Genomic DNA, 23,133 nt, shown 5'->3' on the forward strand with positions numbered 1-23,133 from the left:
TTGGGACTTCTCAAACTTCACTAAGGCTTGCTCTATACTAATGATTCTTTCGCTTATAGGCTGCAAAAGAGATCTGACTAGATGTTCCAGTTCAGTCAGGTATAGTTTATCTGACGTACTCGCCCTTTCGGTCTGGTTTGTCTGGTCTGTATAGGTTTTAGTATACTCTGGCTGTGTTTCGTTGGGCAATAATACGCCCTGATTAGAAGATGTTGTAATCAAATTGGGTGTTCTAGTAATTGGTTTAGCCAGTCTAAAATTTAACCAAACATCCTTTGCTGAGGGCTTATGATTACCTAGAGGTCTATATGTTTTCCTCACAATAGATTTGGTTTTTTTCCCATAACGCCGTTTCGTCTTTTTTGGGGAAAGCGGTTTGTCTACTGCTATTATATTTACAAGAGGTGAGCTTTCAGCAAGTACTTCCCCTGGGGAGTTTAGTGACATAATTCCTGGTTGAGACAGGTACAAATTGTCCCCGGAATTAGAAATAAACAAAGGGCTTCCTTCTATGCTATTTAATGGTATAGGTGAGGCTAATGATGCATTTTTCCTACTACTTTGGCCACTGGGTAACCCTGTAAAGGATTGCAGCAAAAGTGATTCATCCAAATTAACAGAGGACTCCGCAGTGTTGTTATTGGCAGTAGTATGCAATGAAAGATTAGGAAAGCACATATTTGGGGTCATTGAAAGACGCCTCTCCGTGTTTTGTATAGCATCTGCAACTACACCTATAGTCTTTTGTAACATCAAGTCAATGGCTGTAAGAGACGGTAATGGTGTAGATGGAACAGTCTTATTTCTAGTCGACGATCTTGTAGCCACAGGGGTCTTTCTTACTTTAGTCATCATGTAGGAGAAGTCCGGGGGGACAAATAGAATACTGGGCACTTATGAAGGGCTAAGCTTAGCAGCTATAACAGACCACACATGCAATAATATGACCAGAGAAAACACTGACACTCACCTTGTGCTGTGTCCCAGGATGATGGCGATGAAAGGGGGGTGGCCCGTCCCGTCACCTTCTGTCCCCTGAGGGCCACAGAGGGCCCGCCCTTTGCCCGGGCTTCGCCCGCGCGCGTCCCGCGACGCGGAAGTAGCCGCGGACTTTTGTGCGCCTCCGGGCGCGTCACTGGCGTCAGGGCCCGCAAGGGAGTCTGGGGGCTGTAGTCTCCCCCCGCTTCTCGGCCGCAGTATGTATTGGCGGCGGCGAGGGAGACACGGCGCAGGATGAAGCCCAGGAACGATGGCACCAACACTGGGCAATTATGCAGGAAACCAGGCCCCCAGCAGGTAGGTGAGCTTCTATCTTTTCAAATCTTCTGTAAGTAACCGAATAAAGCTGCCCCCTCCTTTTTTTGCACCAATTTAAGTGTTTCTGCCTCCGTGAGGTTGGGCTTCTGTAGACACGCAGTTGTAACTTTGTGGTATTTCAGAAAGGTCAGTGCCTTATGGTGCTTCATGTACCCACCGAGGGCACTGACATTTCATGTGATTATATGGTATTAATCTGTCATGGTTGGAAGTGGGACCAAAGCCCCTCAAGAAGGGAAGAACTGGGGCCCAAGGCCCTCCCCCGCAACCAGGAGAAGAATACAGGGCAGACGATAACTTGGTGCAAACAGTAGCTTGCAATAATAACCAAAAACATCTCACAATGAGAGAGCAAACAATTCCCCCCACCCCCCATTAGCTCCCGGCAAACATGTCAAACTCACAATTCTGTGCCTCGCCAAAGCAACAGTTCAGTTCCCCAACTTAATGAAGAAAAATAGAACAGTGCAATGTATCCGAGACCATCCCTTCATCCACAACTTAAAACAGAGGCAGGAGCATAAGTCCACTTCCCTCGCTGCGCACAGACCAGGCGGCCGCCGAGCACCACAGGAGGTCCACGTAGGGGCTAATGTCCACCCAAAAAAACTGAAATACAATTACCTGTAGGCCGTGTGTGGGACATAAGGAGTTTAATGTGCAAATGCATACCAGTTCAGTTCAGCGCCAGGTGTAAGAGTATATCGCGTCCTTCCACAGTATTGAACAAATTTGTGTGAAGATTCCATCAAATCACAGTGGTCACTGAGTGTTTCGCTTGTGTGCGCCTCCACCAGAGTAACCAGCCCACTCCTCACACAAAAGTCAGACTGTTCATGGAGGAGGGCAGTTCCTCATTCTGCATACTGCCATCCTGCTGGACAAGCATGTGCGTTGTTCGCTGCGTCCTGGTTATGGATTGCCCACTTAGACCACTGGCTGTCCTGCTCTGCTCCCAAAGCATGACACCTCCCAGAGGGCTCCATGTTATGCCTGATTTTTGCACAGGTGCTTTGTCTTAGAACTGGAACCAATCCTAAACATCCCCAGGGCATTCAAAGAAGTGCATTTTTCAATTTGCTAGGAATCGCTAGAACATTGAGTAGAAGCAGGTACTTTAGATTCATAGCTTTGAGTTTCCAAAAAAGATTTCCTCCAAGTCTGATCACCATGTGTATAATCCAAAAAAATTGCCATTTTGTGATTTTTATGGTGCACTGTTCTCACTTCTCCAGCAGTTTTTAATATACAATTCCGGTTTCTGTAATGGAAGATGCAGGTGATTATAGCCATCAGAGGGGCTCCTGGGGGCAGTCAGACAGCCAGCAAATATGCGCCTGCTCTATAGAGAACATGGTGGACAAGCCCCGCAGGCACACGGTGTGCTGAATCCAGTCCTCCAGAAAACATTCAGTGGAAGAACCCTCTGCGCCCCCCCGAAACCCCAGCACACAAATGTTATGACACAAGCAACTCTCAGCGTCCTCAGTTCTGTCCTCCAGCTTTTGAGTCACTGTGGACATCTTTGCCACCTGCTTATCTGAAGGTGGTAACCTCTAAAAGGAGTTCCTTTTGGCAACCTTGCCCAGATCAACCTGAAGGTTTACATCTATAGACGGAACCCCTAAGTATACCTTCCATTATAGAGCTCTGTCAGTGCTGTGCTGCTCCTCAGCTCGGTAGGCACTCTACAGATGCATACATTTATAAGCATTTACAGCTCTTATGAAGTACATTTCTGCAGATTAGCCAGTACTCGCCCCATAACTTCAGCCAAGAACACACTCCAGCAGTATGCCAAGCCAACCACCTCAATGTAGGCTTTAACTGTCACAGCCAAATGAGGGAAGAGAAGAAGCATATCCAAGTGAACACAAATGGGTGGAAGAACAGGAAAAGGACAGACAACACTGATAGATTGCACATTTCACAGTTGTAAAAATGAACGAGGATTTGAAGCCTTCTTTCAAAAACATCTGCGCTTTGCTGAATTAGATCGGCAGAAAGTAAATAAAGGACGTAAGTGAGCAGTGAAGTTGGACCTATGCCAACACATCTGAAGGACTGTTCGCATAGGAGACGTACACCATCAAAGCTACTGAAAGTATAGTCAACCATATGTCCGTACAGGGCTAATGGCAATGCTATATGTTTATCTGACACTTGGATTCCATAACATAGTTATACACATTTATCATTGAGCATGTATGTAAATAAAATGTATAGTAGTTACAAGTGATTAGAAACGGGTTCCCATCTTAAAAGAGGAACTACTTAATTGTTTTCATTCACAAAGACTATCTCCATAGCAACAAGTATATTAAATTGGCATTAAGGCAAATCTGGGTTAACTGTAGAGGTGCAAAATTGGTAGTATCCGAAGGAGAGGGAAATTGGAAAAAACATATGGTCTCATCTCCTTCCTGGGTCTTTGCTTAACTTAGCTCAGTAAATTCTAAGATATACAGTAATGCATACTTTCCAGCTTAGAAATCTAAGTTTCAGTCACAGCTTGTCTGATCGATCGTCAAGGCAGCATGGTCTGATTCCCCGATCACACATGAGACCTGGTTTGTCTCCCTCCTCTCTAACCAGTCACTTTTTTTCTACTGCTACCATTATGGTATTTCTTGTGATCTCATTGCTCTGTTTTGAATTACATTCTCACCAGCAGTCCGTTGGCTCCTTACCAATAGATCTTTCAATGAGGCAATAGGAGTTTGCTGCTTCAAGCAATCCCATGCTCCCCGGGGTGAGGGGTGGGTGTTGGGGAAAACTAGCCTGTATTCCAAGTTCATGTCACACAGCTGCCTCATAAACACATCAGGTGACACAGCAACTAGGCCTTTTCTGCGGCCACCTAAAGTATACCTAGTCATTTATAAGCTTGGACTAACAAAGCTCTTGGCAGAATCCCTGTTTGGGGTGCGCTTCTAGTACCCTATGTGCTTGTTCCATTGTGAAGCAGGAGATCACTTGCTTTTCAGTTTCTGAAACTATTGTACTAGGAAGGTGCGCTATTGATTTACCCCACCATTTCTGGAGGGTCTACTTTATGGATGGAACATCTTCTGGACTAATCCTGTGTTCTCCACCATTTGTTTTACAGCGTGTCTCATTGGTGTGTCTCAGGTTCCTGCTATGATTTCTGTTGTACAGTGGCACTTTGGGAAGGCAGTTGCATAACGCTGTCTATTTCGTTGGATTGGATTGTTCTGCCACTTTGTTGAGAGCAAACTTGGGTGGTGGTCACTTAACCCACATCTCCTCACTACATCCAATAACCTTCCTTATTTTACTAGTGGTATATCAGTCTAGTACGGCCAGCTGCTACACTGTTTGCCTACCTACTCCCCTAGGGCTTTCAGTTGAAGTGGAAGGTGCAAATTCCACTGAGTGTCTTACTCAACCCCAATGGGTGGCTCCGGACTTCATAACCAGCCTTTGTCACCTACAATGCACCACACATCGGCTCCCTTTTGCAGCAATATCTCCTGCGTTGATATATTCTTTGGTTGTTTCTGATGTATGGGGGTCTGGTTGGAATTAGACTGTCCTGCCCAAAACATCTCAATAGACATGGGAGTGATGAGGGAATTATCCCTAAAGTGTTCATTAGTGATGCCTTCTCCGGTACCCTGTTCCTATCCTACAGTTTGGAGCAGTCACTACACTCGGACTACCATTCTGGAGTAGATCTGTAGTCCAGGTACACCCTCTTCGGCCCTACCAATACACTAGTAACGGATATCCTCCTCTGAGGCATGGCACAGACAGCACTCCCACAGTGCCCACTCCAGCAGTCCACTCTTGCTATGGGGCCCACTGAAGTCACTATTCTGTCTGCCAATCCACACTGTCTCAAACTCCTATCAAGAGATCATTGGCAACAAGTAAACCTGCTACTAAACATTACCCTTTCCAATTGTCTGGGTCCAACAACTACTTCACTTCCTGAAGCTCCACTTCATACTTGGAGATGGTGGACTTGCACTGGCCACCATCAGAGTCACCTGGGCTCATTTGGACGGTGATAAAAAAAAAAGAAATCAGTCAATAAGCATAGGCGCTGGAAGTAGGAGTGCAGGGGGTGCTGCAGCACCCCCAAAATGAAAGGAAATGTATTATAGCCTTATAGCTATGCTGGCTATTAAAGGCCCGCTGCAGCGTTAAAGGCCGAAGGCGAGGGACTTTAACAAACCAGCGGGACTTTAATTGCCGGTATAGCCCTGCTACGAACATTCTGACACTAGAGGGCAGAATGTTCTAACAAATAAAACAAAGCAATCAGGGAGCGTGAGGGGATCGAAATCCCCTCAGGCTCCCTGAGGCCTTTGTTCACAGCCAGGGCAGTGAACAAAGAAACATTGGAATGTTGGAGCTCCGGGCTTATACCGCCCATTATAAGCCCGGAGCACTCCATTGTTTTCAATGGAGCTACCAACATTTCAATGTTCTAATATAGCCTTATAGCACGCCGTAGCGGGCTATACCGGCTGTTAAAGGCCCGCTGCAGCGTTAAAGGCCCGAGCCGAAGGCCAGGGACTTTAACAAAGCAGAGGGACTTTAAAAGCCGGTATAGCACTGCTACGAAGGGCTATAAGGCTATTAGAACATTCTGCCACTAGAGGGCAGAATGTTCTAACAAAACAAAGCCTTCAGGGAGCACGAGGGGATTGAAATCCCCTCAGGCTCCTCGAAGTCTTTGTTCACAGCCAGAGCTGTGAACAAAGACACATTGGAATGTTGGTGCTCCGGGCTTATACCAGCCATTATAAGCCCGGAGCACTCCATTGTTTACAATGGAGCTCCCAACATTCCAATGTTCTAATGATTGATATAGACCTCATCCGAGATCCACAATGTTAAAATAATATATGCAGATTTCCAGTCTCACAGTATTACAATATATCATGAAATTCTTTATAAGCAAAAAAGATTACTATCTTGTACATCTCTAAAATAGCGGGAATAACAGTTTAAAAAAGTAAAAAACTTTGTAACATACAAATTCATCAGGTGGGGTTCTTATAATCTCAATCAGATCCATAGTTCTACAAATATTATATTTTGTACAAATCGTTTTTTAAAAAAACAAGCTGCTATTTGGACAGACAGATAGGACATGTACCAAATCTTTGTTTCCTCCATTACACAAATCACATTGGCAGGTTTTGACAAAATTTCCGCCCCACTTTTTTGTTATATCTTTTAACGGTAGTGTCCTCAGTCTTAGCAGCAGGATGCAACGCCTAACCTTATGGTCCAATGTAAAACTAAAATATTTTGTGATCTCCTTATACTCCACCCTAGCTAGCGCAATCTTGTAATACGATAACTGTTGACAATAAAGTTTATCCATTTCGTAGGTCAAGAATTTACTCCATCCTTCGATGTTTTCTTTTAGGACTTTCACTGGGATCCTGTCTGGTACCACTGCTGCTGTATCTCTCGCTTTCCTTATGTATACAGTAATTTGCTGATCAGTAGGCGACTATCTGCTGGTTGGTCTCGCTGTCGGTTCCATCGCATAGAGATTTCCCAATATCAACAGATGGTAGATTTTTTTCGCATGATTTGGTTAAATAAGCGACCCATTCTTTTTGTGGGACTGGATTTGCTCTCAGGGGTGTTTTGTTTCCACTAGCTTCTGTAACCATATCCCAAATGTCTTGAGTTTTTTAGACGCACTGCTTCTTATAGGTCTACCCAATATCTATCCATTTTTGTTCTATTCTCTTTCATGCAGAGCCTTTTTTGTCTTTTCTTCAGGGAGGAAATTTCGGCCTTCCTGGCTTGAGAGAAGTTTGTAAGTTGCAGCCTGATCAGCTTATTTAATTTCTTAGAAAGGAGGTTTACTGTCAGATCTTTTATTTTTAATGGGAAGAGGCTTCCTCTGCGTAGTACTAGATATCACAATTTTAAAGCTTTCAAAATTGGAGATTGGGTTGGTTCTCTAGTTGGTTTGCTCATGCAACTGGAGCTCAATAATCATATTAATTTCTTTTTAAATTTGCTTGTGGTTCTCGCTGCTCCAAAGTATTCGGGCTGGCTTTTGGTTGAGAAATACCTCTCCCCTACTATGTGATAGAGAATATGTAGAAGCTGGCTGAAGACGGAGGTCTATTGCTGGAAGAAGTATTGAGTAGTAAAAGCTTGGGACAAATTATGTAGATAAGCTGCGAAATGTATTGAATAAGTCGTAACTGTTGATGACATAAGCCAGTATATATAGCCCTGTTGGACCTTTTTGAGCGTATGAACCCGGCATTTCTCCTCTCGTTCTCCCATTTAAGATTATTCTGTTGAATTCATTGACTCGTTCCAATATAATTTTCCCCCTTTTATTAGCTCTGATGTGGTTTGGGAATACTGCCGCTGGAATACAGCAAGATTCTTCAAATTTGGAATTTAGAAATGCATACTGTAAATAAGTAGAGATTTTTGCATTAAAGTCTCCCATTAGGAGTACCTGTGCGTTCTCGTTTAAATCTAGGGAGAGATCTATTTGGTCGAATAAATTTAAGAGTATTGTGTCATGTTCAGACCCAGGAGGAACATAAATATTAAACAGAAGTATTGACTTAACACAAGTATTTTTATCTAAGTGCTTTAATCTAAACATTGAACATTAAGGCTAGTTAGATGAATTATTTCAAAGTCCCAGCTTAGTTCTTCTGATAGCAGGATAGCCAAGCCTTCCTTTGCATAACCTCGTCTGGTCCTTGTAGCTGGAGTATTAAAGACGAAGTAGTTTTTTGGGCCAAAATTATCTACTAACCAGGTTTCCTGTAGGCAAACTATTGAGGGTTGGATATCTAACAACAGAGATATTTTGTCATGATTTAGACCCGCTATGTTCCATGAGACGATGATGGAGCTATTGTTAAAAAGGAAGTTTGGCAGACTTTTCTTGCTTATTTCCATTTAAGTTGTGTGGTAACTATGACCATACGTTATCATTTTGAATATTACTTGTGTGATGTTCATCTTGATTCCATATCCATCTACCACCGTCCTCAATATTAGTTTATCCGGCAGCCCCAGGCTACATTGTTCTTTTAAAATGTTTGTGGTCTGGTGATTAACTGTAAACCTCCGACGAGGCTCTGGCACGGGTTTGTTTCCTGTCGTTATTACATGAAACCCTTTTTAGGTCTCGCCTACGCAGCGCGCATGCGCTGCAGAGGCAAAAAGACCTTTAGCCGTCGCTTTGACTTTTCAGCCAAAAACGTGCACGTGTTCCATTGCCTTCAATGGCAACGCGTGCACGTGTGGCGATTCACTTGCGTGAGCACGGGGCGCCATGTGGTAGCAATTATCGCTCCTTGCGCTGCTCGCTCTCGCAAGTGAAACGCTTTCACTTTTGCCGACACTTTTTTATCCAGCCCTCGCCCCCTCCCGCCTCCTTTTAGCGCGAGGAACGCGCTTGTTTAAAGAAAGCCTTGGAATAATGGTGATGCTTCGAATCTCCATGCTTTATTATCCTGCCGCTTTGGACCCAACCTGAGAGTGGCGGCTCCTTGGATGAATGTATTCCCAAGGAAAGCGGCTTGCTGTCCTTCCTGGACATAGACACATTTACTAGGCAAGTAAAATGACATCATTCCATTATTGGATCTCAGAAACAGTCCTAGAAAACTCAATCAGCATCAGGAAAAGAAATCCCTGCTTGTTTTACATGCTGGTCTCTCTCCACTTCTTAGTGTGACAGCTGGCGTTAGTGTAACTCTTCTGGGAGAATTTATTAAAAATGTTAATGCTACGTTTGACAGCTAAGGTATTCGCGCATCTATTTATTTCCGGTCTAATTGTGAATAATACCAGGCACTGACGGGTATTAGCTTCTCGTGGGATTTTATGAGACTTTGAATTATCTGTTTGAGAATTACATTTTCTTTTATGTTAAAACAATGTTACACATGGCCCAGACTAACATTAACCTGATTTTGTAAATCACTTTAAAAAAACATACAAAGACTGTGATTGCAATCAATGACAAAATGTTTCAAGTGCAGGCCTTTCAAAATAAGAGTGGCTGCTCATACTTCATATTGAATAATGCAAATCGGTATCAGCAGCCATATGTGCATAATGTGCGCACATTCATGAAGTCATTACAAATCATTTATCAGTGATTGGAAATGGCTTCAAGACTTCCACTGACAGAAAACAGTGGAAGGTGTGTACGTGTGCTGGGAGCAATTCACCCTAACATGATACCCTGTCACTTCTGAACAGAGACTCGAGCACAGAGCATTCGTAGGCAATTACTGACTGACTTGCTGCTAAAATGTTTCACATAAATACAGTTTGTCTTCCTATAAACAACTGTGGCCATTAAAAAAAACACACACATTGACGTTAAATGTTCCTGAAAACGCAGCTTGTGGAAATCCAAGATCACACAGTGAAAAGGAAAGCGGCCTGTGAACATTTAAACCAGTGTAATTTATAAAAGCCCAAATTATAATGAATTCTATGCCTCTTTTCTTTCATTTAAGATGGCACATTACTATATTTAAATACTGAATCTAGGGTTTTGTCAGTACAAACTTGTTAGTATATCTAGAAGCACCTGCCCGTTTCAAGGGCTAATGCGGGAAAATTGCTGAGAATTTGAATTATAACCATGCAAATGGCCTCTGCACTAATAGCTGCACATAGTGGGGAAATGTGTTTTTTTACCTACTTGGGAAATATATTTTTCTACATGGAGAAACCTCCATCTCTTACACCTGTATACATTTTTGTTGTGTTCCCTTCTCATTCAAACCAGGAAATGGCCAATTCATGCCACTGACTAGAGAAAACTGCCAACCGATTCCATCACAGAAATGTGTTGGAAAACAATAATGAATATCCACAAAATCATGAGTGCAGGAACCCCACCCTGTAGATCTCCACTCCCTATACAGGAGTATAGGATTTAACCATCTGTAATATGATACCAGTGTGGAATATTATCAAACATTGGTAAATGAATTCACAAGTAAATTTTTTGTAAAAACCCTACACTCCTTTATAAAGGGAAATAGTCTGAACTCCGCGGCCACAGCCACGCTTGTTCCAACATCGCAAGCGTAACCACGCTTGCCTTAACCACGCACATGCCTTTTTTTATCACGCATATGCCTTAACGCGTATGCGTAGTTAAGGCAGTGCGTGGTCTAGCTGCTGGGCGGAAACAGGAAGACCTAACCAGAAAGAGCCAGAGGATGCGGTGAGGTAAGTGGGGCTGGGCTGGGGGAGGGTCGGGTAGTTTTCAGGGCTGGGGAGGTCGGCGTAATTTTCAGGGCTGGGGGGGATCCGGTTAGTTTTCAGGCCTGGAGGGGTCGGGGTACTTTTCAGGGCTCTGCGGGGGCGGGGGTTAAGGTCAGGGTCGTTTTTTGGGCTATGGGAAGAGCGGAGTAGTTTTTAAGGCTTGGATGAGGGGAGTTTTTAGGTCGATCCTGGGCAGCAAAGCACTGCTCTACGAAGCATGCTATATTCAGCTAGTGACTTGAAGCTCCAACCACTGTTCGCCTATATTTTTAATTGACTTGTGTCATTATCCACTGTAAACTGTGGCTGTTCGTTGGTCAATGACCATAGTAGTCCCCATCCTTTTTTTTATATATAACTTTATTTAGCGTTTTGTCATAAAGTATCTTGATACATAGTGATATACACAGTCATTGTCCAAGGACGATGAAGGAGTTTGTACATACACAGTTTGGCTCAGTTGGGAAAACACATCAAAAAGTATAGCCATATTCAATGCAATATCCAATATGAGGTGGACAATACCGTCAGTAGCATACAATAGCCTAGACCATAGAGAAATCACACCTCCCCAACACCTGCAGCAAAAACTGTGAATACTATAAATGACACATAGGTCATAAAGAATCTGAACACACAGTGCCCGACGTGTGATATATATCTCAACTATAGTAGTCCCTCCTTAGAACCGCATTGTCTCATTTTGTAACCTCCCATGGCAACACCCCCTGTTATGTGTGTTGTTACTCAGTAGTCTTTAGCTACAGCCTCTGAGCACTGTTTTCTCAAATAGCTTTTTCCTGCCTGCTGCTGCAGGCAGGACACCCTCTCTCCTAACAATTCTATTTTTATTTCTATAGCACAGGCGTCAAATGCATTTGCAATGCAATAGTTCTTGCATTTACGAGAGTTTAAACTATTGGCATTGTAAATGACAATGCCTTTTATTTATCGGTTTTAAAAACAACACATAAATAAAAGGCATTTACAATGCCAATAGCTCAAACTCTCTTAAATGCGAGACCTATTGCATTGCAAATGCTTGTTTATGTAGTTATTCGGTTTCTTTCAAAACGATAGTTGGAATCACATTAGACCAGCATTCCACTAGGGCTATATTGTTGTCCAGACTATCAGGGAAAGTCACCAACTTTATTTCTAGTGGTGTAAGCAATGGTAGAGAGGGCAGGCTTCTTAGTAACTTTAAAATCTTCTGTCGGTTTAATGGATCATAGGATGTGGAAAAAAGGTAAGTTATCTCAAGCTTATTAGAGGAAATTTGAAAATTGATCTGTGCTGTTGGCACTATACTTGTGTCTATATAACTTAGACTGTTGCGGCCAGTGGTTGCTCTTAATTGAGTCAATTGTTTTAAATTCAGGTGCCAGGGGACTTAATTCCTGAGGAGGGTCTTGACTAGTAGGTGGGCTTATGAAAACTTGCTCTGGGGTAAACGCAAGAGAACATATTTCTTTATTCCTATTAGTCACTTTTTTCTTTTTTTTCGTCTCTAGCGGATTACCATCGAGTCCCTCAAATTTTATTTTTCCACATTTTTTTTGTTTGCGAATCTTTGTTTGCCCCTTTTCTTTCTCTTAATCACTACTTTTATTCTGATAGGGGAGTTTTTTTAGTGAAGTTGACTCCTCGTTTGGCTTTATCTCTGTTAATGGATCCGTTATACTTACCCCCAAAATAATCATGCTAAGGTTCAATAGGTGAATGAGCAATAAAGATGCGTTTTTAGCTGAACTCATTTCCTGTGTATTCAAAGATCAAGGTCATATGTCAAGCTATGTATTCTGTCAAATCATTGCTTATTCTTTTACCAAGCAGATTTACATTTACTTTTCTTTCACTGAAAATTAAGAGGCTTTTGTAAACAGAACTATGTGACAATGTTACTGGGGTACAGGCAGTGTGAAATGATAGGGTGTAGGATATCAATATTTAAAACAACAATATTTAAATATCTGTAAATAAACTGCAAAAATACTTCAAAATACATCTGCAATTAGGATAACACAAATGAAGCACAGTTTTTGTAATTCTGAAGTATAATACATTTTTTTTTTATTAAGATCAAAATAAAGACAATTTACTTGGTGATGTGCAAATGATAAACATTGGCTGAATCCTAAATTCCACATATTAACTTTTCTGCGCTATATAGTTTAATCAGTATAACTGCATGGCTGTGCAAGTTTAGTGCCCATTCCAATTAAAAATGTACTGCCTGTAATGATAGTGCGCCATCACATCCTGCTTCAGTAATATATATTCCGACAATATACTACAAAATGCACCATCGTCGTCATACTACACCATTACCACTCACCTGGCAATCGGTGTGGCTCATTTGTTACAATTATTCTTTGTGTGGCGCTTGGATTTTCACGACACACTAATGCCAGCACCCCCACACTGAGAATTGTTCCAGTACTACTGCTTCTAAGTCCCATGATATAGAGCTATCTTTTAGGATGTGAGAAGCCAATAGAAGAACCCCTTTATGTACTGTACATTGTATATCTCGACCTGGATGTAATACATGACAATAGCAAGGCTGTTGCTGGTGAGGATGAGTTTCTCCGAGCAACCGCCATTTTCTCACTTCTCTAAGAGATGGGCTTTTATCCATTTATAAAATGTTTGAGGGCGGTGAAGAAAGTATTAGGAGGAGGCAGAAGAAGCACGTGTCCCTATGATGTTAATAATTTTCAACCACCTATAACAAGCATATGTAAAATCGAATACTTATGGAGAAGACTGACTACCATTTTAATAAATTCCATCACTATATTGATTCTCATTTGTTCAGGGTTCGCTTGAATTGGTCTGTGACTTGACTAGCGGTAAAAAGTCATTTGAGCAGTTACAATTGACGTTTTTAAAGAATATTTCTCTCTTACTACGGCAATTACAAAAACATGCTTGGCAATTAAAAACTTTAAGACGTAATTCTTTAAACAGACATGTAATAGTATATTTTCCTTAAAGAATTTTCTTTCAGTTGTCAGAATAATTCATAGTTTGTAAACGTATTTATTGTACACATGCTCCAATACTGATTATCTTGATAGTTTTGTCTATGGTGGCTCATTCACCATGCTGAATAAATCATAAAATGACTGAAGTACATTCTTGTTGAACTCTTCCTTTTTTGCATAGTTACTAGACTCGATCTTGGTCTTGCACCAAACAAAATATGCCCACAAGCAATTTAACTCTCGGTAGACTAAAGATCAGAACGATTTCGAGATGCATTTATAAAGCTTTTGGTAAAGAAACCTTTGCACGTTTTAGTTATCTATTAACATGCGAACATACACGCTGCTGTTATTAGAAAGTACTAATCCTATATTTACAGGATTTCAAATCGTTACAACTGGAACAATTATGTCTTTCAACTTCTTTACAGAATATGTCAAAGCAAAATTCATTCATGGGATGCCGCTAGTGATGTAATATAGCTTTTTCATTTGGCTGATAAAAAATTCCGATGCTGGTAGGGGCGTCCATTTCTTCAAAACAGTCATGACCTCAAAGGCTTCTAGAGTGGCGATCTAAAAACACAAAACAAAAGTAGTTAAGGAACTACATAGTACCATACCGAAAGTTATGAGTAGCATCTTATTGTTATTTTGTCTGGAGAAGCCAGCGATATTCGAAGTTTCAACATTAAATATGCTTCTGGAAACAAATATTAACCCATTTAGTGTATCTATCTCCTGTAAAATAATTTTCAGGAAAAAAGCCATGTACAATACATTGTTGTGCATTGTAAAATATGGTTCAATACGAGGCCTCTTTTAAACCGACTTCAAAAAATGATATTTTCCCCCCAAAATAAATTAATAAACGAAAGCTGTAAATAAAATGTGATAGCCTATTCTCAAACTTGCAGGCAGGAAGCTCTGCCCTTCTGCATATAGCATCACTTGCTTTTAAAAGCTTATTTCAACAATAACACATGTTCACAAATTCTACCACAGAAATCTCAGCTTCTCTTGATTCCACCTCTATAAGTTTTTATGGATTTACCACAAGTAAGTCTTTCTCTGGTAGGACTAGTACGCCAATGGCTAGTTTTATAAACAATTTCTAACTCGCAAATTGGTTGCAAACTGGTTTGCAAATGAAAAAGGGTAGTACGCTATGTGCGAAAGCCACTTGAAAACCTGAAATTTCGATGCTACCAATTTGTGACTCGCAGATTTTAGCGAGTGGAAATAGCGTGTCAATATTAGGAAATCGCTAATACCAACTCACGAACGGGATGTATATGTGTCGCAAATTACGAATAGTCGCTATGTGGCTGGTTTGCGCATACAATTTCTCACCATTCAAACCAGGTGGTAAAATGGTGCAAACTATAAAAGCAGGACCAGAATGCACCACGGCTGTCCACAATGGCTGCTCTCTACCAGATTGCCAGGAGGATATGCATACTGGCTGCTCAGAAGAGGAGGATGCGGAGCCAGGCTGACCCTTTTTCAACAAACAGCCTGTATTGGTCATAAATGTCTTCTAAGTAGCACTCTCATTCTGGATATCATAGCCCTTTTAAAGTCACATTTAGAGAGCAGTACTCTGCACAGTAATCCCATCCCCACCCATGTTCAGGTGGTGTGCTAGTTACACCTATTAGCCAGTGGAAGTTACCAGGATGTGATAGTTGGTGCAGGAGGGGTGTCTGAAGGTGCGCTTTTGCGTTTCTTCAGAAGATTCCTAGATACCATGCTTATCTACATCCACTGCCACATATACCTGTCCAGGAATGCGCAGGAAATACAAAGTACAATTCTGCAATTTCACCGGATTGCCAATTTCCCCCATGTAATAGGGTGTATAGATGGGGCCCATATGTTCATCCTCCCAGACTGAATATCTATTTAGGACCTGGAAAAAATACCCATTCCCTTAACGCTCAAATGGCATGCGATGCCCAAAATATTATCATTGATATAGTGAACCAATATCCTGGAAGTACCGATAACTCCTTCATGTTTAGGGACAGTGGAATTTACAGACTGGCAAATGGGGAGTTTGATGACTGATATGTATTAGGTACTGAGAATAAATATCAAAACATATTTGTAAAAGCCCAATCCACACAAAATGTATGTTGCCTCACACTAATGTATGCTTTTCATGTGACAGTGCATGTGCCCTACGTCCCTGGATTCTCACACACTACCTCTCTCCCACCACCCACAATGAGAGGAGATATAACACTGTGCATTGGTGAACAGGATTGCAATTTAGCGGACATTTGGGCTTCCGAAATCATGGTATCGCTGCCTGCATAAGAGTGGGGTGCCCTACAATATGCATGAGAAATTGCCTGTAAGATGGTAATAACATATGCCATACTACACAACATTGTCTGCAGGAGAGGCCTTCACATTGTGGTGTTAGAATCTGATTCGGAGGATGAACAATCCGGCAAAGCAGTGGAGGAGAGGAGGCACAGGGATCACATTGCCACACATTAGTTCGCAAGGTAAGTCATGGAAAGTTCAACAATTTGAAATAACATGGTAACACAATAGTTTGATTTATCAAAGTGAAGATACCTTTACTGTCAGGTGTTTCACTACGGTTTTAAAATAATCTGTATTACACATAAATATATGCAACATGAGGTCAACATGTAAGTTGGTTACAGTACCAACTTAAATTAAACCAAAATATTTAGAGACTCCCTGATCGGTACCCTCAATGTTTTCTGCGACTACGTCCAGAATGGGACGTGTCACCATGTTGAGGAGCACGTGTACGGTAACTACTGTGTCACAGCACTCGTGCATCTGTGGCAGAGATGCTGCTGACATTCGACAATTCCTAACTATAAGGTGCCCTTCAACCACCCCACTTGCAATTTGTGCTCTGTATGGATTCCACTACAGTGGTAATCTGGCCAAGGCCCTTCGACACCCCTCCACTGAAGTGCCCCATTTCGACCTGTAGTGTCACAGTACACCTTGATAAGGCTGGGGTGGCATTTGCAAGCCTTCCTATGGACCTTGTTAAGACATCTATACGCACAGCACTGCTCCCCTCTCTCTGCCTCTGATTGCTAGTGTCCTCTGCGTGCATAATTTCTCTAGAACACTAGTTAGGTTGTCCATTTTAGTGGCCCCTGTATTGAAACAACTGATATTGCATTCTAAATGTTATGCAATTTTCTGTTGGCTAATTTGATTTGTTTGTGCTGCAGGTGCTGACTTTGCAGCATAGGCGCCTCAAGGCCACCAAACAGCGCTTGCTGTTCTACAATAGCATGGGACCCAGAACGCTGGTGTAAATGAGGAGTATCACGACGCCTACGAGTATGAACTGCAGTATGCTGGTGTTGGGGCCTGAGAACTTGTGGCTGGATTGGAGTGGGCAGCTGGATGGCATCCTCACCCTCAAATGATGGTGCCTGAGGGGAGAAAGACGCACTGCTGTAGTGGCCATGAGGTGGTTTAGACAGACTCCCCACTAATACTACTACTTCCTCCACCATTTGGTCCTGTTCTTCTCCCTCATCCATTGGGCATTCCATATTTTCCTCAGGTGCATCTATTTGAAGAATGGACAAGCTATTCATGTCATTAGATGGGGAACCCATTTGTCTTTGGTTGTACAATATGATGTAATAAATGTCTGACACTGAATACATTGTATATTTTTTTTGACTACAAGTCCCATGATGCACTAGAAGGGGTACTTCTATGTAACTGTCCCATACTGATCTGCTTGTATCAGTTCTATTGTTACATGCAAGTAGTAAACGGTTATATAGATGTGCATTTACTTTATGATGGTGCAGATGCAGAAGTGTTAAGACTGCCAAAACCAACTATTGCCTCTGGCTGCAAGGTAGTCTCTAACATTGCCTCCAGTGTTGTGGGTGGGGGTGCAGTTGAGGGACCACCTCCTCTTGCCTGGGCCTCATTCAGGCTTTTTGCCACCCTTTCTTTGGTGCGAGACCAGAGGTCATAGTACCTCTTCCAGGATGGGTCAAAATGGAAGGGAGCTCCTGTGAAGGAGTCAGATGTGACTCTGGCTCACTGATTATGAACCAGAATATTGTCTAGAAGTTCACGGTCGTCTGGAGGTGGCCTGACTACTGTGAGCTTGACTTTAACAGCCAGTTGTCGAGGTAGGGGAAAACTGGTATCCCCGACCTCTGAAGATGGTCAGTAACCAACACCACCACTATTGTGAATGCCAGCCATGCCCCACTTCGGCCTCACTAGTGCCTCTCTAACTGAAAATCATACTGACCTAACTTGAAACACAGGTAAAGTCTGTGGGACTGCAGAAGGGGTACATGAAAACACGTGTCACCCACATCCAATGGCTCCATCCTGTCACCAGGGTCCGGTGTAAGTATTTTCAATTTTTCCTTCCACTGGACGGCATTCAAAGGTCTAAGGACCAAAATGAGCCATTGGCCCCCATCATTGTTTAGCACAAGGAAACAGCACAAACAGCAACCCTTTCTGTTTCAGAGTCCAGAACTCTCCTGTGGAAGGAAAAGGTAGGGCTTAGCCATGCTGAATGATTTGAAGGACACATCTGTCAGATGAAATGGATAACCATCCTGACAGTGCTGGCTTTTGCCTCCCACCTGGATACCTCATCCAAAAGATTAATCTACGGCTCCAAAGACAGCAATCCGCATTACTTTTCATGTTCAAGCAACATTTTGGGGAGCTAGCCAGGAGCTGATTGGTACCTCAAACCCAACTACAGCCGAAGGAAGGGGACCCCGCCTCTACGGATTCACATTTGCACAACAAGGAAGGTGAGCAGATGCCACAATTGATTGAAAGTTCTGCTGAATCCACGGGGTGGAGGTATGTCCTGAAGCGGCCATCACAGAGGGTAAGAGACTACATCAGAACCTTAGTACAGCATGCAGCATATGGCATACTAGGGAGATGCGCAAAAAATTAACCTGAGAGCCATGCCACTGACATAAATTAGGTAATATACCACATTTCTGTGTCGCAGCTGAGTTGTTGCAAGGCGCCCTCTGAGGCGATCAAGCAGAAGTCACAATTTTTCGATAGAACGTTAGGAAAGGTGAATATTTATTGCATTTATTATCAAAGTCTGCAACTCAACCTTATTTGTTAGTATAAAAGGGTTTCCCAGTGCCATCGTTTTACCAGCACCGTGGTTACCTGAAAGAAGTGAGGTGTTGGTCGCTTGGACCACTGGGTGTAACAAAGATGGTATGCTTTTTCCGCTGGGCGTGACACAGCTGGTATGCTTGGACCGCTGGGCATGACACAGATGGTACACTTAGCCTCTGGGTGTGATACAGGATGCGATTCGAACATTTAAGGAAAAAAAGATTTGGACCTGCCATATTGGATGTAACTTGTGTTTGGCCAAGGAGGGCCTGTGGTTCTTGAGTTATTCCTTTTTCTCTGCAAACTATTGTTATTGTCCCAGAACCGATAGTGACAGACTATCAGGCTCACTTAGTCCTGTGTCCCGCACAGCGCTTCCCCTGGTCACAAGATAGCATGCGCTAGGTTCGGGCTGAGGAATTTGTTTTGATGAAATAATTTTTTTCTCTGTCAGCTTATTGGTATTGGTCACTTAGATCATTGGACGCGATACAGATGGTACCATTGGCCTCTGGGTGTTATTGATTTGGTGCTAGCTGCTTGGTCTGCTGGGTGTGATACACATGGTACGCGTGGTCCTGAGTATGATAGAGGGTGCAATTTATGATTGTGCTAGCCGCTTGGACTGCAAGATACAGAGGGTACGCTTGCCCCTAGGTGTGATACAGGGTACAATGTTGATATGCAAATTGTTCCTGTGCGATTTTTTGTGTGTGATGTTGTATTGCTGTTAATATTGCAAACTGTGGTTTGTCTTAAGTGTTGTATTTATGCCGATAATTTAATGTTTCATATGAGGGTGCTGCTATTTTTCACAACCTGTGTTTGACATCAAAGCAATATTGTTCAGATACTGTTTTTATGAAATGCATTTTTTCCTAGGTTGCTTTTTGTTGTTTGTGTTTATGAAGTATTCATGTTGATTTTTCAATGCATCTGTTGATAGTACTGAGCTCATAGTAACGTAATTAGAAGCAGTAACCCCGTGTATATTTTCCCCATGATTCAGATCGAAACCAGAGAGCCCCCAAAACAAAGAAGCTAAAGTATCTTATCCTCTAAAAACTACCAACCTTACCATTAAAACATATGCCAACCAGGTTCCCCACACAGACTAAAAAACGTAAGGTTTGTCGGAAATGGCACGCACACACGAAGGCATACATTTCCCTGGCCAAAGGAGAGAACGTTTGACACTAACATACTTGAACACATAAGAACATAAATACAAAAGAAAGATAAAAGGGATGCATTATTAGAACTATGGGCCATCTTCAAGGAAGTCCAGATCGACAGTCCTGCACTAAAGATAGCGAACAAGGCATCAGCACCTCTCCCACCATAAGCAGGCATGAAGGTGCTCTTGAGCGCTCTTTCTGCATTAGGATTTTCCACTCCACCTATAGTAGATGCCGGCAGGCCTCCCACCGAACAATGAGCGGTTTGGCCCAGACATGTGAGACTAACAGGCCTGCAGGCCCAGGCAGCCAAGGAGCAACCCCAGTCAGGTGCAAGAGCTCCCAGAAGTTCGACATCCCGTCCGTTACATGAGTGTCAGGAAGATTAGTGGAGGTTCTAGACAGTGATACCATTAGCGGGAGTGAGGAAGGGGTCCCCAGTCCTCCAGGAAACTAGGACAGGCACTATAACACCCAAGCATGTGAAGGTTATAAGTTGACCCCTAGGGAGATAGTAGCGAGAGTGGAAGGGAGAGCTTTGTACGCCCATCCTGTGACTTACTAGCAAAATAACTGATCTGGGAAACGGCAGCCCTGGTTAGAACAACTGTAGCCTCCCTGGAAAAGAAGACGGCGACACAAATGGGATACCGCTGCAGAGGTTCAGAAAAGAAAAAGCATGTAGCAGAAGGAGCTGAGGGAGTAGAACGGAGAACTAGCAAAGGCGAAACCTGGTCACAATCTCTCCTTAGCTCTCAGGAATAGATGGGCCACGGGGTCAACTAGAGTGTGTCCTGCGTCCGGTGGAGCACACACATACCCCGTCCCTCATGTGTCCCATACTGTCAGTAACTCATTAGTTCGAGGAAAAACACATTGTAACAGTGCTATTAAATGACATGCCCTATAGCTTCCTTCGGACACAGGGCAACAAAATCCTGCCTGAACGAAGGGATCGTCTCCCTGTCCAAAGACTAGACATGCAGGGGTTCTCCGGTACGGTTATATGGGAGTCCCCTTCAGAAAACCCCTAGAGTGGGATGTGGGAGACAGCCAGGTAAAGGGACGATTGCTATATCATCCCTCCTCCCAGACTAATCTAGGAAGAGACTTAAGCAAACTAAATACAACCATTCATTTCTTGGAAGATGGGACAATGACCTGCTCGACCCCTGGGGTTTCCCCATTATAACTCATGACTTTAAACCGCCCGTCACACAGAAGGGCAGATGAGGGATTCACCCACCAACCTGATGGCCTTCACTAAAGTTGTACTCACAATTATCGCCATCAGTAGTAAAAAGGCCAGAATGAATAACCTAGTTGGCCGCATCTTGACCATCCTGTATTATTTGCGCCAGAGAGGCCCAAATGCCTTTTTAGTCTGCGGGAAAGACCTTGCTGGCCATCTCTCACAAGGCATGCTAGTATCGGCCCAAGAAGCAAACTGCATTGACTGATCTCAATGCTGGCTGAGCAGAACATTTATTTTCCAAATGCCTCAATCCTCTACGACTCTCAATCAGGAATAGTTGTGGGGAATATATTGTAGTTTACTTTCATGGTTGAAGCCTGCACAACCATGCTTTCTAGAGTAGGATGTTTAGTGAGAAAATCAGGATCGCCAGGTGATGGTCTGTGACATCTGGCCACGTGCCTATTACCTGGTGAGGAAGAACAGGGCTTTGACCAGGTGCTCATTAAAGCGTCAATTAGAGCCTCACTGAAAGAAAGCAGGGTCTCACATGTGGCTGACCAGAGCTTTACAATTTCCTTAAGGACATGAGCCTTCGTCTCAATGGAGAGCAGCCGTAGGTCCAAGACCTGAGCCACTTCTCGGACTACCCCTGTAAATTATGCACTCTATTTATCTGGTGGTGCAAAAGGCTAGTCCAGCCATGTATCAGGCCCACTGGCCCCATGTAAGTAAATTTAAAAATGGTCCCCATTTACCTCCATTATAGGCATATGATTGCCAAATTGATCTAGTTTCCGGTGCTAAAATACCATGTAGTCGGAACTATGCGTTCACAGAGCAAGAGAAGAACAAAAGTTACTTACCTGTAAACTGTGGTTCTCCAGTATTGGTGTCTTTCATAGAATCACATGCGACTCACCCTCCTCCCCTCAGAGGCTCTTTTATTCTACTTGGCTCTATATCACTCTTGTGCTACAAAGATCTGAGGGCCTGAGCCTCGTCGGAGAACATTCTAAGAGGGTGCGGACACCTGATTGGCTGGAATTTGGACTACACATATTCAGGGTTCCTTCCTCATTTTTTGCAGAACTTTGGGGACTAGAGGTATTGGTGGAAAAGCGTAGGCATATATTTTCGAGCAGTTCATCAAAAAGGCATTCCCGCATGACTTTGGTTGGGGACGCCAACTTGCGTAGAACAGGCATTTGCGGTTCAGATGTGTTGCGAACAGATCCAGATTCGGGGAACCCCATAACCGAAAAATGCGATCCAGAGTGGGTTGATGCAATTCCCACTCGTGATTGGTCGTGGATGACCTGCTCAGGGAATCCGCAAGATTGTTCGTCGCTCCAGGAACATGCACTGCTGTGAGGACGATGTGATGTTGAATCGCCCAATCCCAAATTTGTTGAGCCTGAAGGGACGATGGACCTTGTGCCGCCTTGTTTGTTGATGTAGTGCATGCACGTTGTGTTGTCCGTTCGGATCAACACCGAGGCTCCTCGTATGATGCTGCGAAAAGCTTTCAGAGCCAGAAAAATGGCCAGTAACTAGCAGGTTTATGTGCCATGTCTTTTGTTCAATGCTCCACTTTCCTTTTAGTCCTTGCAAGTGCGCGCCCCAACCCGAGAGAGATGCGTCTGTCGTGAGAGTGAAATTTGGAGTGTCCACCAGGAACGGACTACCTGAAGAGACATTTTCTTTGAGAGACCACCACAAAAGAGCTCTTTTCATTCGAGATGTGACTTTGACTATATCGCTGAAGGATCCTGAGACTTGAGCCCATTGTCTGTCCAATTCCTCCTGGACAGGTCTCATTTTTAGGCGGCAGTGAGGGACTAGAGGAATGCATGAGGACAACATTCCTAGGAAAGATTTCAACTGTCGGGCAGAAACGGACTCTTTTAGACGGATGGAAGCTGCTAGATTGCGAAGTCGTAGACGTCTTTCGTGTGACACAAAAGCTTTTGCTTGCTCGGCATCTAGAATGGCTCCCAAGAACAGTCTGGTTTGAGCTGGGAGAAATAGAGACTTGTCCATG

The 23,133-nt window shown here is 43.2% G+C and overlaps 1 long non-coding RNA gene across 1 annotated transcript in view; it reads right to left on the bottom strand.

The window, feature by feature from the left end:
* Positions 1-10,954: 10,954 nt before the first annotated feature.
* LOC146802004 (uncharacterized) overlaps positions 10,955-23,133 on the bottom strand; it is a 171,924-nt gene continuing 159,745 nt past the window's right edge. Inside the window, exon 5 of the long non-coding RNA XR_014967683.1 lies at positions 10,955-14,147. This is a non-coding gene — a long non-coding RNA (uncharacterized LOC146802004). The remainder of the gene's footprint in view (positions 14,148-23,133) is intronic.

This window comes from Triturus cristatus, chromosome 8, assembly GCF_964204655.1.
Source record: "Triturus cristatus chromosome 8, aTriCri1.1, whole genome shotgun sequence".
In the NCBI taxonomy this organism is placed as follows: domain Eukaryota; kingdom Metazoa; phylum Chordata; class Amphibia; order Caudata; family Salamandridae; genus Triturus; species Triturus cristatus.